At 39.7% G+C, this 13,306-nt stretch overlaps 1 long non-coding RNA gene across 1 annotated transcript in view; it reads right to left on the bottom strand.

Moving 5' to 3' along the window:
* Positions 1 to 433: 433 nt before the first annotated feature.
* The window catches only part of LOC116754369, a 115,532-nt gene continuing 102,659 nt past the window's right edge, over positions 434 to 13,306 (bottom strand). The window contains exon 3 of the long non-coding RNA XR_004350047.1: positions 434 to 523. This is a non-coding gene — a long non-coding RNA (uncharacterized LOC116754369). The remainder of the gene's footprint in view (positions 524 to 13,306) is intronic.

Genomic DNA, 13,306 nt, shown 5'->3' with positions numbered 1-13,306 from the left:
TACAAGATGTCACTGAACATCACCACCAAGCCCTGGAAAAGGGTGTTATGCATGTGTATTAATGAGCCATGGGATATTTGGGGAGGAAGAGGGAGAAGAGAGGGAGGGGATTCTGACATTTATTATATTGCAGCACCAATGCAAAGCTATCAGCACATTAAATTCTTTCCAGTATGTCTTGGAATCAAATATTTAAAGTTAAGATATTCAGTACCTTAGAAAACATCTAGTCAGACCTCCTTTTATGATTAGAAAACTGGGACCCAGAGAATCTTAGTGACTTGAGAAAGTCACACATCTGATCTGTGTCAAGGCCTCACTCTTCTCCCTTGACAATGCACACAGTCTGCAGTATCATGAAAGCCCTTTTTTAACACTTTAACTTTTATTCAGTTGTCACTACCTTAGCATGTAGTCAATATCCAGTGAACTCCCACTTGCTTTTTCTCACTCCCTTTCTCTGCATTGCTTTTAACCCTCAGCCAGAGATTCTGCTTTGATCTTGGTAACTGTCCATTATGTCCTAAAAAACAGGCAGAAGCAACCACAGTGATAATTTTCACTCATGTGAATAATTTGGTTAGTTTCATGCCAGGCACAAAGGGAACAATCTCCATGAACTTGAAAATAAATTTTAACACTAACATTAACATTCAGCGGAGGAAACATGGTTATGAAATACCTTAAATATCCTTTTACTGTCTCTTTTTGCCTTTCCTCCATTTTGATTTATTCATGAAACCCAGTGGGTATTGTTACTGACAAAGGCATAATATTTGGATAGATAAAACTTAGAGACATTCCCATGAAAATTCCAGTCCATGGTAATAGAATATGTGTAATAATTAGAGTAGGCTAGCTGTTGTAAAAAATATGCCCCAAAATATATAATGGCTCTACTACAACAGAAGTTTATTTCTTACTTAATAGTACTGGGCAATTAAATAAATTAGTAAGCTGGACTTCTAAATAGTTATTCAGAGAGCAGGCTAATGGAGGCAACAGAGAGGGCTTGCCATCTTCAACATGAGCTGCATGTAGATTCGGCCTGAATATTGACAGATTCTGAAAATGAGCTCGTAAGTGTTTGCCCAGACTTAAATAGCACTGTCATGACCTGACAGGATGCATGACCTCCCTCTGTGCCCACCCACAACTTTGCAACAAGAGGAACAACTAAGGCACAGGGGGAAATCTTACTTAATGTGTTACTCCTAGCAGTCCACTTTTTCACCCAGTTTTAGGCCTCTCCAGCCTCTGCTTTGGGGAAATGCAGACCAGGAAGGCAGGATCAATCCTACTCAGAAATACAAGTCGAGCTATTATCCTAGAAACTCCCTAAAGCAACTGTAAACATTGTCTGCCTGAGCCTTAAGTGCTGCTGCCTGGCAGTGAACAACGCAAGGTTCAAAGGCTTGCTCCTTACCATAACGGGATATAAGACTTTGCTGTTGGCTGTGGAATAAGGAAGATAGTTCTTGTGGATTGTTCCTTCAATCTGTGTTTATTTAGCTTAAAGAAGTTTGTTGTGTAGCTGCTTTCTTTTTCTTTCTTTCTTTTTTAATTTCTCTGGAAAACCTGTCCTTTTCATAATCAGTTCTAAGACAATATTCAACAAGATCCTTCATAAAGGGCAGAAGATTATAAATTGAGTTTTGTCCCCCACAAAACACCTTATCCTTTTACTTTTCATGGTCAATAAATAACACATTACTTTAGTATTTCTGTATTTGCCAATAATGAGAGACTTAGCCTGACAAAGGCAGATTTAATGAAAACATACACACACACACACACACACACACACACACACACACACACACACACACAAATAAATGTGTTCACAATACTGCAAAAAATTTGGCAGGAAACAAATGAGAACAAATTGAAAAAATAGAACATCTCTTTCTCCTACATGATAACTTTAGCTGCAACCATGATATCAAACACACAAAGCAAAATGAAATAAGGATTTTTCCATCAGCACATTTTTAAGGTTAACTTTTGAACATAAATTAGCTTCCTCTGCTTGACATGCTCCTATACACTCAAAGCCAGACTCAAAACTTATAAAGCATTTAATATTTTTAATTATTCGTGCCACACACTCATTCCAGAGACTCACATTCCATAAGGGGCAAGGCCTCTGCTTTGGGAACACTTACCTAAAGAGAAATTGGGGAATTTAATTACATTATCCCTTGTGCTTTTGAATATTTGGGGCCACTGCCAGGTAATAGCCCTCATACGCTAACAGCAAGGACTTGGTCCAGAACTGCTTTGAGTCTACAATGAAATAAGAAACTTGAGCTATTATCTAATAGAACTTCTCCTAGGAATTCCCAGATTTGGGGGCTGGGGAATGGGGTGCGTGGAATAAGAGCAGGGCGAGAGAGTGTGGATGCAGTCTGTCCTTCAGCCCTGCTCCTCCTGACTTCCAACAAAATGACTGGCAAGCATTACCGTGGTGACACCTTGCTGAGCCTCTTACACCCCACCTACTCACATTCACCTGACTCTGATACTGATACTGTGGAGATACACAGTATCCGTACCTAATGGTCAAAGAACTCTCCAAAGTGCAAGATGGTCTGAGAGGACCATCTTTCCTTTGTCTTAGCTTTCCTTTGTGCCTCGAGAAACAGGGCTTTCAGTCTCTAACTTCTGAAAAAAGACTGTAGTACACGGATGTTCACCATCTCTCAACCTCCTCTTCCTTCCTCCAAATAATGCCTCCCTTCATCAAACCAACATGTTGATCTTGCTCCTTCCCTTGGGAGACTCCACCACCTCTCTGGAAAAAGGAGAAATCTTGGTAGTTTTCTGTGTGGCTTAAACACTAGGGTCCTCTGGCTTTAGCTAGGTATTTAATGAGGTACTCAGTTGCAAACTCCAGAAGGGAGGAGAAAGGGAAAAGGTGAGATTAAGCACCCTGAGTAAAAGCCAAGATTGTTGCTCCAATAGTTTCCTTCATTGTATCAGGGAGGGCTATATCACTGCTTTTCTCACTGCTTATTTAAGACACAAGCACCTGACAAGGTAAGCACTAATTTTTCCCTGAGGACAATCAAGTCAATCATTTGTGAGGAAAAGACATCCTTCCTATCAACGTGACTTGGGATGCTGCCACCCTTCGTGAAGCAAGAATCCTGCTATTTCAGGACTAGGTGTTTTTGGCTCTTTCCTGAGCCAAGCTTCCCTTACAGGAGCCACCACAGTAAAGGGGACAAGCTCTTTCTTTGCAATCCAGGAGGAGTGGTACCAATTCCAGTAAGACCTTTTTTATTCCAAATCCTCCTCACTAGTACCATAGACCCGAGAGAGGGCATATCTTCCTGCCCTGATACAAAACATCTTGCTTGATGCTGCAGATTAAAGACAAAGAAGAAAGAGACTTGGTCTCCAAGCAATTTACAGTCTAGTAGGACCACACTGGTTACAATGATGTTTAATCAATTTCTCCAAAACATAGTGGCATACAACAACAAATATTTATTGTATCACCATTTCTTTGGGTCAGGATCAGGATACAGCTACCTGGCTACCTCTGCCTCAAGATCTTTAGTAAGGCTGCAGTCAAGTTGTCAGCTGGGGCTGCAGTCTCATCTGAAAGCTCAGCTGAAGGGAATTCACTTCCACACTCACTCACATGGACCTTGATCCCCTGCCACATGGACCTCTCTACATGGCAGCTTGTTTTCTCCAGAGCAAGAGATCCAGGAGGGAGTAAAAGACAGTGCTTAGGACAAAAGCCAAAATGTTTTTTATCAGCTAGTATCAGAGTGACATCCCAGCACTTCTGCCATATTCTATTCGTTAGAAGAGAATCAATAAATCCAGGGATTATACAAAGGTATGAATACTAGGGGGTGGAGGTAACTGGGGACTGTCTTAGAGGCTGCCTATCACAAAGACACTAAGACAAGCACAGAAACTAGACAGTTTACCTTAAGTGAGGAGTACAGTTTCAAAGAGGGAGAAATCACTCATTAGAAAAATGAGTTAAGGTTTCATCCTCACAAAAGAGATGGCATTTAAGCTGGCCCTTAAAAATGGGTAGTGCTGTAATAAATGGAGATAATTGGAGGGTGTTTTAAGCTAAAATAAAGGCATGAGCAGAGGTAGAGAAGTAAGAGAGTGTGGAATGCTCAGGGTGACAGCCTGGTTTTACTAACAAGTACATCTAAGGAGATGAGTAATGGACTTGGTTTGTTAGTTTTATTATTATAGGTATAAGATTAGCTCCTTGCAACCAAAAGTCAGCATGATGTAGAAGATGGACTTTGACCCCATGAAATCTGAGTTCAAATCCCAGCTCCTCCATTTAACTTCAGCACATTATACAAATTCTCTGAGCTTCCTTATCTGAGAAATTATGAGAATCTTGCCTTGCAAGGTGTGTGTGGGAATTAAATGCACAGGACACATCTAGCATGGCCCTTGTCACATGGTGGGCATTCAATTGTCAGGTACTTCTTAAAGGAAAGAGTTGTCCTTTATTCTCTGTATCCCTTCTAGCAGCTCTCACACAATAAGGCCTCGATAAACATTTAATAAAATAAATAATGCAAGCATGCCTTAATGAATAAATCCACCTCTCAGCCAAATGGTGAGTTTCATCATTATAGTGTTATTCCTTGGACATCCATCCCCTACTGGAATAACAATGCATATTTTATCTACCTGACCAAAAAAGAGTGGGGATTAATTAGATAAATGATGATCTTCAAATAGTAATCTGTACATATCAGTATTATTATTTGCTAAAAATATCTAATACTGAAAAATGGCAAGTAGTAATTAACTAGATTCCTAGGGCAAGTCTATTTTATTTAAATATCAATACTCTCACTTCAGACTTCAGAGGATTACAAAAATAAAAATAATACTTCAAGACTGCTCAAAAGATAAATAAATCAGAACTAAGCACAAACAGGTGTCAACGAAGGCAAGGTGAAAGAGTGTACAGAACCACAGGTCATAGGATCCTGTGTTATTAGGATGGTGTTCCATGACATTAAAATGTCTTGCATTGTACATCATCTTTACCCTTTCTCCTTTCTCCTCTCTCATCACCTTTCTGTCCATCCATTTTCTGACTTTTCTCTTCTTCTTCTCACTTACCATTAATATCTTCTTTCTCAAAGCCCCTCCCCTTCCACACAAAAATCCATTGCTTCTATTCTGTATCTTCTCATCCTAATCGTACCCTTGCGTATCAGCAAGAGGAACAAAAAGCCATAATCTTCTCAGATCAATGAAAGACAGTAAGAACAGTGGTTAACCTGGATTGAAAGTTTACTGCTTGGCCAGTCTGAATCAGACCTGCTATGCTTACTGCCTCCCAATAAGAGAACTAGATGTGCCAGAGTCAGTATGTCTGGGGTACTATCCTAAAATATCCTCCATTCTCCTGACTCCTGGGACCACTTTGGATGAGGAAATGTGTGAAACCTTGTCTTATCCCCAGAAAAAGTCCACTTTGTCAAAGCAGACAGGAACCCTGTAAAAATAACGGGAGACACTGAGTGTTTGAAGCAGGAGACACCACTATCCATGATTAGCAAGGTTTTAAAAATGGTCTCGAGTCCCAGGAAAGAGAGTCAGTTCATCAATCATTAGAATTTTGCACTGGCACTACCACTTGAAGAGTATTACTGCAAATGTGCTTGGTTATAAACAGAAGAGATGTGGTAGGGATTCTAGCTGCTCACCAAAATCCTTTGTCTCTCCCACCTGAGTACAACTGGAAGACACTTCCCAGCTTCTGCTGTAAACATCATCTTTAAGTGAATGAGCTCAACTGAATGTGAGGGCAAATAATATGTACCATTTTCTGGTCCAGTCCTTAAAAGCCTCCTTCATGCACTGGCACTCTTCCCTTCCTGGCTGACTGTGATGTTCACCCCTAAGGGTGACACTGAAAGCGTTACACTGAGGATGTCAGAGACACGGAAGTCCTGGTCCCTCAAAGACTGCCACTAACTAGGGACTGCCTTGGATATTTATTTGAGCAAGAGATAAACTTCTATTATATATGACATTTACTGGACCCGACATACCTTTTAAAGGTCCATTTGTTACAGTAACTGGTGCTATCCTAACACAGGAAATAGTTGTCTGGTGAGGGACCTGGAAATTTTATGGAGTTTTGATCATAGCAGTTGAAAAGCTTTAGCCAAACAGTGGCTCAGTGGTTTAGGGGCCACTTAGGCTCTTTGAAAAATCTGACAAAAGCAAAACTCCCTCTTGCCTAAAAAATTCACATAAGCCCCAAACCCTCCCATCCCCCCGCCACACACACACACACACACACACACACACACACACACACACACACCAAACACAACTGAAAATTATTCCATGGATGGTAAGATCCTCGACTGAAAGTGATTGAAATATCTGTCAATCACTTACCATATATGTCTGACTAGATACTATGCTGCAGGGTCACAACAGTGACCTAGGCCAGCAGTACTTGCCCTCATGGAGCTCAGAGTCTACTGGATCTAGACAATGAGATCTCTTTGTTTACACTCTGTCCAAGGCACTTTATTTAAGAACTACAAGGAACTTAACCGCAAGTCCCCATCAAGCCCCACCATCCTCCAAAATCACCACGGAGATGCCCCTTCTCCCACAGATCTCGTCTTTCCACTTTCAACCCTGGCACACTCCTCCCACTATGACCACTGCCCTCCCTTTCCCCACCCCCATTCCAGGCTTCTTTCCTGAATTACTGCCCCAGGACCCTGAGGAGGAAGACATTGAGGCTGGTCCTCTACTGCCATCCGGTGGTCAGACCTGGTATCGGCCTGAAAAGCACACCATCCTGGAGGCCCTACAACCTCCACACCTGCATCACATTAATCCTTGGGAGTCCTGTACTGCTCCGAAAGAAGACGGGAGGGGAATATGAGCAATGTTGCAGAGTATAGACAGACCAGGAAACACTGTGCCATGTTCCTGCTCTGCACAGTTCTGCATCCTTTGCTCATACCCGTTCCTACATATTTTCCTCCTTCGTACTCCTTCTTTAATCACTTCCGTTTCCGCATACCCCTGTCTATGTCTTGGGCCTACCCCTGAGGTTTCTATCAGCATTGTTTAAAGACACATATTCAGTTTTATCTGTAAGTAGAGTGACCCACTGCCTAAGGTGTGTGATTTCAGGGGTTCTGGGGAACAACACACCACTGTTCTGCATTCCTCCACCTCCAAAATTTCTCCCAAACTGTCTTCGATGACTGACATTGCTTTAATCTATTCAGTAAAGACACACTGATTATCTACTATGTAACAGGCACAGTTCTAGGCACTGGGGATAAAGCAATGAACAAAACATAAAAATATGAGACAAATATTTTTATTTCACAATTAGGCCTCCCTTTTAATGCAAATATTGCTGAGAAGTAATGCATAGATTTACATAAACACTGAATTGTTCATGCATGTTACCAAAATTCTCTGTGAAAGTTATGTATCACTGGTAGAGGTTCGTAACTATTTTAAATGAGCAATGGCCCCTTTTTGGTTTTCCTATGATCAAATCACAAAAGCTATCATGACTACATAATTTTGTAGAAAGAATACATACTTTAAGGTTGTATAGACATGGATTTAAATCTTGGCTCCATTACTTGCAAGCTGTGTGTTCTTTAGCCAGATAATTAACCTCTCTGAATCTCTGTGCTTTCATCTACAGAAATAGAGAAATTGATGTCAATTTATCATGGTTGTGGTGTAAGATCATATGTGTAATCCCCAGAGCAAGATCTGGCGCAGAATGGACATCATAAACATTAGCTTCCTTGCCATTCCCAAAATAGCTTGTTTTATAGTCAGAGACTAGGGAGCTAGTGTGACTCTAATGACAAAGACACATAATGACTGAAATTGCTTTAATAAGGGATCAAGATTTTGATTTCACAGTTAGATGTGTTTCCATAATTAGCAAAATTGCTACTCCTAGTTTGCAGCCTGACAGAACCTACTTCTTTTTTGGGCATAGCCTGCCCTGGCAACAACTCATGATGCCAAATCCAGAAGCTGAAGCTCTCCAGAAGCCCTGCAACCTGTTCAAGGTATTGGTCCTTGCTTTTTTTCTTTTTTTTTTTTTTTTGTAAATAGATCTTCATTGGAGCATAATTGCTTCACAATACTGTGTTAGTTTCCGTTGCACAACAAAGTGAATCAGCCATATGCATACATATGTCCCCATATCCCCTCCCTCTTGAGCCTCCCTCCCACCCTTCCTATCCCACCCCTCTAGGTCATCCCAAAGCACTGAGCCGATCTCCTTGTGCTATTCTGCTGCTTCCCACCAGCCAACTAGTTTACATTCGGTACTGTATATATGTTGATGCTACTCTCACTTGGCCCCAGCTTCCCCCTCCCAACCCATCTCCTCAAGTCCATTTTCTGTGTCTACCTCTTTATTCCTGCCCTGCAAGTAGGTTCATCAGTACCATTTTTTTTTCTTTTTGATTCCATATTTATGTGTTAACATACAGCTTTTTCTCTTTCTGACTTACTTCACTCTGTATGACAGACTCTAGGTCCATCCACCTCACTACAAATAACTCAGTTTCATTTCTTTTTATTGGTAATATTCCATTGCATATATGTGCCATATCTTCTTTATCCATTCATCTGTCAATGGACATTTGGGTTGGTTCCATGTCCTGGCTAAGGTAAATAGTGCTGCAATGAACGTTGGGGTACATGTCTCTTTTTGAATTATGGTTTTCTCAGAGTGTATGCCCAATAGTGGGATTGCTGGGTCATATGGTAGTTCTATGTTTAGTCTTTTAGGAACCTCCATACTGTTTCCATAGTGGTTGTATCAATTTACATTCCCACCAACAGTGCAGGAAGGTTCCCTTTTTACCACACTCTTTCCAGCATTTATTGTTTCTAGATTTTTTGATAATGGCCATTCTGACTGGCGTGAGGTGATACCTCATTGTAGTTTAGATTTGCATTTCTCTAATAATTAGTGATGTTGAAAATCTTTTCATGTGCCTCTTGGCCATCTGTATGTCTTCTTGGTGAAATGTCTATTTAGGTCTTCCACCATTTTTTAATTGGATTGCTTGTTTTTCTGATATTGAGCTCTATATGCTGTTTGTATATTTTGGAGATTAATCCTTTGTCTGCTTTTTTTTTTTTTTTTTTTTTTTTGCGGTACGCGGGCCTCTCACTGTTGTGGCCTCTCCCGTTGCGGAGCACAGGCTCCAGACGCACAGGCTCAGCAGCCATGGCTCACGGACCTAGCCACTCCACGGCATGTGGGATCTTCCCGGACCGGGGCACGAACCCGTGTCCCCTGTATCGGCAGGCAGACTCTCAACCAATGCGCCACCAGGGAAGCCCTGTCTGCTGTTTTATTTGCAAATATTTTCTCCCATTGTAAGGGTTGTCGTTTTGTCTTATGGTTTCCTTTGCTGTGCAAAAGCTTTTAAGTTTAATTACATTTGTTTATTTTCATTTTTACTTCCATTACTCTAGGAGATGGGTCAAAAAAGATATTGCTGGTGGTTTACGTCAAGAGTGGTTTTCCTATGTTTCCCTCTAAGACTTGTATAGTGTCCGGTCTTACACTTAGTCTTTAATCCATTTGGAGTTTATTTCTGTGTATGGTGTTAGGGAGTGTTCTAATTTCATTCTTTTACATGTAGCTGTCCAGTTCCAGCACCACTCATTGAGAGGTTGTCTTTTCTCCATTGTATGTCTTGCCTCCTTTTTCATAAATTAGTTGCCCATATGTGTGGGGGTTTATCTCTGGTCATTCTAAACCTGTAATTGATCTATATTTCTGTTTTTGTGCCAGTACCATACTGTCTTGATTACTGTAGCTTTGTGGTTCAGTTTGAAGTCGGGGAGCCTGATTCCTCCAACTCTGTTTTTCTTTCTTAAGATTGCTTTGGCTATTCGGAGTCTTTTGTGTTTCCATATGAATTGTAAAAATTTTTGTTCTAATTCTGTGAAGAATGCCATTGGTAGTTTGATAGGGATTGCACTGAATCTGTAGATTGCTTTGTGTAGTACAATCATTTTCACAACATTGATTCTTCCAATACAAGAACATGGTATATTTCTCCATCTGTTTATGCCATCTTTGATTCCTTTCATCAGTGTTTTATAGTTTTCTGAGTATAAGTCTTTTGCCTCCTTAGGCAGGTTTATTCCTAGGTATTTTATTCTTTGTGTTGCAGTGGTAAATGGGAGTGTTTCCTTAATTTCTCTTTCTGATTTTTCACTGTTGTTGTATAGGAATGCCATAGATTTCTGTACATTAATTTTGTATCCTGCAAACCTTACCAAATTCATTGATTAGCTCTAGTAGTTTTCTTGTTGCATCTTTAGGATTTTCTATGTATAGTATCATGTCATCAGCAACAGTGACAGTTTTACTTCTTCTTTTCCAATTTGTATTCCTTTAATTTCTTTTTCTTCTCTGATTGCTGTGGCTAGGACTTCCAAAACTATGTTGACTAAGAGTGGCGAGGGTGGACATCCTTGTCTTTTTCCTGATCCTAGTGGAAATGCCTTCAGTTTTTCACCATTGAGTATGATGCTTGCTGTGGCTTGTCAGATATGGCCTTTATTATGTTGAGGTAGTTTCCCTCTATGCCCATTTTCTGGCAAGTTTTCATCATAAATGGTGTTGAATTTTGTCAAAAGCTTTTTCTGCATCTATTGAGATGATCACATGGTTTTTATTCCTTAATTTGTTAATATGGTGCATCACACTGATTGATTTGCGTATACTGAAGAATCCTTGCATCCCGGGGATAAATCTCACTTGATCATGGTGTATGATCCTTTTCATGTGCTGTTCAATTCTGTTTGCTAGTATTTTGTTCAGGATTTTTGCATCTATGTTCATCAGTGATATTGGTGTATAATTTTCTTTTGTGATATCTTTTTTGGGTTTTGGTATCAGGGTAATGGTGGCTTCATAGAATGAATTTGGGAGTGTTTCTCCCTCTGCAAATTTTTGGAAGAGTTTGAGAAGGACTGGTGTTAATTCTTCTGTAAATGTTTGATAGAATTCTCCTGTGAAGCCATCTGGTCCTGGGCTTTTGTTTGCTGGAAGATTTTTAATTATGGCTTCAATTTCATTACTTGTGAGAGGTCTGTTTATATTTTCTAATTCTTCCTGGTTCAGTCTTGGAAAATTGTACCTTTCGAAGAATTTGTCCATTTCTTCCTGGCTGTCCATTTTATTGGAATAGAGTTGTTTGTAGTAGTCTCTTATAATGCTTTGTATTTCTGCAGTGTCAGTTGTGATTTCTCCCTTTTCATTTCTAATTTATTGATTTGCAATCCTCTACCGTTTTTTCCTGATGAGTCTGGCTAAAGTTTATCCATTTGTTTATCTTCTCAGAAAACCAGCTTTTAGTTTTATTGATCTTTGCTATTGTTTCCTTTGTTTCCATTTCATTTATTTTCTGCTCTGATCTTTATGATTTCTTTCCTTCTACTGACTTTGGATTTTCTTTGTTCTTCTTTCTCTAGTTTGTTTTAAATGTAGGGGTTAGATTGTTTGAGATTTTTCTTGCTTCTTGTGGTGAGATTGTATTGATATAAACTTCCCTCTTAGAACTGCTTTTTGCTGCATCCCATAGGTTTTGGGGTTGTCGTGTTTTCATTGTCATTTGTTTCTATGTATATTTTTATTTCTTTGATTTCTTCAGTGGATCTCTTGGTTATTTAGTAGTGCACTGTTTAGCCTTCATGTATTTGTGTTTTCTACAGTTTTTCTTCCTGTAATTGATTTCCCAATCTCATAGCGTTGTATGTCAGAAAAGATGCTTGATACGATTTCAATTTTCATACATTTTCTGAGGTTTGATTTGTGACCCAGGATGTGATCTACACTGGAGAATGTTCCATGTGCACTTGAGAAGGAAAGTGTATTCTGCCCACTTTTGTGTGGAACGTTCTATAAAATATCAATTAAATCTATCTGGTCTATTGTGTCATTTAAAGTTTGTGTTTCCTTATTTATTTTCTGTTTGGATGATCTGTCCATTAGAGTAAGTGGGGTGTTAAAGTCCCCTACTATTATTGTGTTAATGTCGATTTCCCCTTTTATGGCTGTTAGCATTTGCCTTATGTACTGAGGTGCTACTGTGTTCGGTGCATAAATATTTACAATTGTTATATCTTCTTCTTGGATTGATCCCTTGATCATTATGTAGTGTCCTTCTTTGTCTCTTGTAATAGTCTTTGTTTTAAAGTCTATTTTCTCTGATATGAGAATTGCTACTCCAGCTTTCTTTTGTTTTCCATTTGCATGCAATACCTTTTTCCATCCCTTCACTTTCAGTCTGTATGTGTCCCTAGGTCTGAAGTGGGTCTCTTGTAGACAGCAAATATATGGGTCTTGATTTTGTATCCATTCAGTGAGCCTGTGTTTTTTGGTTGGGGCATTTAATCCATTTACATTCAAGGTAATTATCAATATGTATGTTCCTGTTACCATTTTCTTAATTGTTTTGGGTTTGTTTGTTTGTTTTGAAGTACCCACAGTGCCTTTAATAAGTCAGCACAATAAAGAGTGAATAGAAAAACAACAAAAAAGAAAATTGCATAAAATTGTCTCGAATTCTCACTTCAAAAGAATTCTGCATATTGACAATTCTTATTGTCAAGGCACTGACTTTCTAGGGCATTCAATCTGAAAACCATGTGTCCTTCTGCATAATGACTCCACCCAACCTCTGCCTCGTGTTGCTGGGGTTACAGTCATGGAAGACTTTAATTCTCTGTCTCTTCCTCTGTCCTGGGGCTTTTTTTTTTTTTTTTAACATCTTTATTGGAGTATAATTGCTTTACAATGGTGTGTTAGTTTCTGCTTTATAACAAAGTGAATCAGTTATACATATATCCCCATATCCCTTCCCTCTGCATCTCCCTCCCTCCCACCCTCCCTATCCCACCCCTGTAGGTGGTCACAAAGCACTGAGCTGATCTCCCTGTGCTATGCGGCTGCTTCCCACTAGCTATCTATTTTACATTTGGTATTTGGGTTTGTTTTTGTGCGTCTTTTTCTTCTCTTGTGTTTCCCTCTTAGAGAAGTTTCTTTAGCATTTGTTGTAAAGCTGGTTTGGTGATGCTGAATTCTCTTAGCTTTTGCTTGTCTGAAAAGCTTTTGACCTCTCCATCAAATCTGAATGAGACCCTTGCTGGGTAGAGTAATCTTGGTTGCAGGTTTTCCTCTTTCATCACTTTAAGTATATCCTGCCACTCTCTTCTGGCCTGCAGAGTTTCCACTGAAAAAGCAGCTGATAACCTT

The sequence above is a fragment of the Phocoena sinus genome, chromosome 5 (genome assembly GCF_008692025.1).
Source record: "Phocoena sinus isolate mPhoSin1 chromosome 5, mPhoSin1.pri, whole genome shotgun sequence".
Lineage (NCBI taxonomy): Eukaryota > Metazoa > Chordata > Mammalia > Artiodactyla > Phocoenidae > Phocoena > Phocoena sinus.
This window is presented reverse-complemented; position numbering and strand designations above follow the sequence as displayed.